Raw genomic sequence first — 3,335 nt, 5'->3', positions numbered from 1 at the left:
TCCATTTGTGGAACAGAAGCAGAGTAGATTTAGCATAATGCTTAAGAGCCCTAGGAGTTTTTGAATGGTATATGGGCATTGGGTTCAACTTAAAGTCACTAGCTTCATTTGCCCCTAAAAAGTGAGTCAGCCTATTGTTTGAATCTTTGAAGACAGACATTTAACTTCTCCACTCTAGGGGAGTGGCGGCTGGTTTGATTTTCTATGCAGACCACTCAAACTTTCTCCATATCAGCAATAAAACTGTTGCTCTTTCTTATTCTTCATGTGTTCACTGAAGTAGCACTTTTCATTTCCTTGAATAATTTTTTCCTTTGAATTCACAACTAACTAACTGGCTAACTGCTGAGCTATCTGTTTGGTGCAAGAGGCCTAGTTTTGGCTTATTTCAGCTTTCAACATACCTTCCTCATTAAGCTTATTCATTTCTAGCTTTTGATTTAAAGTGAGAGGTGTGTAACTCTTCCTTTCACTTGAAGAGCGACATACCATTGTAGGGTTATAAACTGACTTAATTTCAATATTATTGTGTCTCAGGTAATAGGGAGGCCTGAGGGGAGCCGTGAGAGTTGAGGGGACATCCAGTTGGTGAAGTAAGCGTATTTATGGATTAAGTTTGCTGCCTTCTATGGGCACAGTTCATGGCACCAAAACAATTACAATGGCAACATCAAAGATTACTGATCACAGATCACTACAACAGGTATAATAATAATGAAAACATCTAATATATTGCAAGAATTATGAAACTGTGACACAGAGATGCAAAGTGAGTACATGCTGTTGAAAAAATGGCACTGATAGACTTACTTGACACAGGGTCGCCACAATATTGTGGTCACAATATTGTGTTGAGAAAAACACAATATCTGCAAAGTACAATAAAGTGACATTCAATAAAATGAGACGTATTCATATGCTGTAAAGAGATATATATGAGAATATGTCACTGTAGCAAGAGTTGGAGGCAACCTAAGTGCTCACTACTAAAGGAATAGAGAAATCAAATATGATGGCTACACATTGTGGAGTACCATGAAGCAGTTAGAAGCAATGACTTACTGGATGAACATGCATATCAGGGAAGATCTTAAAAATGGAATGATGATTTTTAAAAATAAAGTTACAGAATGAAATTGATAGCACCCCATTTATTGCCTATTTAAAACACATACATGGCTGCGTGCAATAGCTCACACCTGTAATCCCAGCACTTTGGGAGACTGAGGTTGGAGGACTGCCTGAGTCCAGGAGTTCGAGAACCGCCTGGGCAATATAGCAAGGCCCTGCCTCTACAAAAATTAGCTGGGCATTGTGGTACCTGTCTGTAGTTCCAGCTACTTTGGAGGCTGTGGTGGGAGGATTGCTTGAGCTCAGTAGCTAGAGGTTGCAGTGAGCTGAGATTGTGCCACTGCACTCCAACCTGGGGGACAGAACACTCTGTCTCAAAAAACAGAAATAAAAATAAAAACATGGGTCCCGTCCATGCGGGGTCAGGGCCTGCGACAGGATGAGGACCAGGCCCAGCTGAACAAGAAGAACTGGACGGTTGTGAAGACTCTGCAGGGCCACTTAGAAGATGTGTATGATATTTGCTGGGCAACTGATTGGAATTTAATGGCTTCTGCCTCTGTGGATAACACAGCCATCATATGGGATGTCAATAGAGGACAAAAAATATCAATTAACATAACATAAAAGTTATGTCCAAGGAGTAAACTGGGACCATTTAAGTCAATATGTTGCTACTCTGAGCTGTGACAGGGTGCTGCGGGTATACAGTATACAGAAGATGTGTGTGGCTTTTAATGTTTCGAAGATACTATCTGGAATAGGGGCTGAAGGAGAGGCAAGAAGCTACTGGACGTTTCACGATGACAGCATAAAGTTGTTCTTCCGTAAACTGAGTTTCACTCCCGATGGGTCTTTGCTTCTCACACCAGTTGGATGTGTGGAATCTGGTGAAAATGTAATGAACACCACTTACGTTTTCTCCAGGAAGAATCTTAAAAGGCCCATCGCTCATCTTTTCTGGGTCCTGGAAAAGCCACTCGCTGTTGGCAGCTGTCTGGTCTACTTTGAACTGAGGCCGGTGGTGGAAACAGGTGTGGAGCTGATGAGTCTGCCCTACTGCCTGGTATTTGCTGTGGCTTAGGACTCTGTGCTTCTGGACACCCAGGAGTCCTTCCCTTTTGGTTACGTGTCTAATATGCATTACCACACCTCCAGTGACATTTCATGGTCTAGTGATGGTGCCTTCCTGGCCATTTCTTCCACAGACAGTTACTGCTCATTTGTAACATTTGAGAAAGCTGAACTTGGAATTCTTTTAAAAGAGAAGTCAGTTTTGAGCATAAGAACTCCTGACATGCAAAGAAAACCAAGAGTCAGACACACTGAGGGTCTTTGCCAGGATCCAGACCAGTAGAGGGAACAACTGCCAGCAGAACCCAAGACCCCAGCAACCCCTGCTCGACCCCACCTCAGGCCAGACAGGCCCCAGCCCCAACAGCCATCAGGGACCCTCTCTCTATCATTCTGCTGTCAAAAGCTCCTTGCTGAGGCCTTCGGAGGAGAAGATCCTGCTGCCCAGTAGTTAAAACACAAAAGCCCACCCATCCCGGAGGGTCACTCTGAACACATTGCAAGCCTGGAGCAAGACAACACCCTGGAGAATAAACTTAATGCCCTTAAAGACAGATACTCCACCAAAGTCTGTACCAATCAATGTAATTTCCACCCCTTCTGCAGAAGAATTTAGTAAGAGACGCTCAGGGCAGTCCCTCAGAGCTAAAGCAGCCCAGACGCAATGAAAACAAAGGGGGCACTGAAAGTCTGGACCCTTGATGGGACCTTGGCTTCTGCTTAAAGCCTTCTAAGCCTCTCATGTGTGCAATGAGGTAGTGAAACTGGAGATGCCTGAGACCAGTCTCTTCCACGGAGCGGGACAGATGCTGTAAATGGATTTCTGTAACAGAAGTGATGTGTACTGATTTTTCTCCAGAAATATGGATGCTGTCTTATTCAGTATCCATTCTTAACTTGAGGATGTGAACATTTTCACATACTGAATCCTCTTTTTCATGAGTCTCTGAAACTGGAGCAGTTTAACATTATCCAATGTGAAAATCAACGCGTCCTCCCTGACATCCTTATGAAAGTATAGACACTTCATGGAGGGACCCCTTTTAAAGTTAGAATTAGGAAGATGAGAAAGTAATTTGAGATTTTCCTCTGTTGAATTTTAGAGTATTTGAAGTAATTGTTAGATTTTGCTTCTAAGGAGTTGATTGATTAAACTTTGGAAGGTTAAAAAATAAAATAAATAAACACAC

At 42.7% G+C, this 3,335-nt stretch overlaps 1 pseudogene; it reads left to right on the top strand.

Annotated features, from left to right (window-relative positions):
• Positions 1-1,485: 1,485 nt before the first annotated feature.
• On the top strand, positions 1,486-2,847 carry LOC111538633 (annotated as a pseudogene).
• Positions 2,848-3,335: the final 488 nt, after the last annotated feature.

Source organism: Piliocolobus tephrosceles, chromosome 5 (assembly GCF_002776525.5).
Source record: "Piliocolobus tephrosceles isolate RC106 chromosome 5, ASM277652v3, whole genome shotgun sequence".
In the NCBI taxonomy this organism is placed as follows: Eukaryota; Metazoa; Chordata; class Mammalia; order Primates; family Cercopithecidae; genus Piliocolobus; species Piliocolobus tephrosceles.
This window is presented reverse-complemented; position numbering and strand designations above follow the sequence as displayed.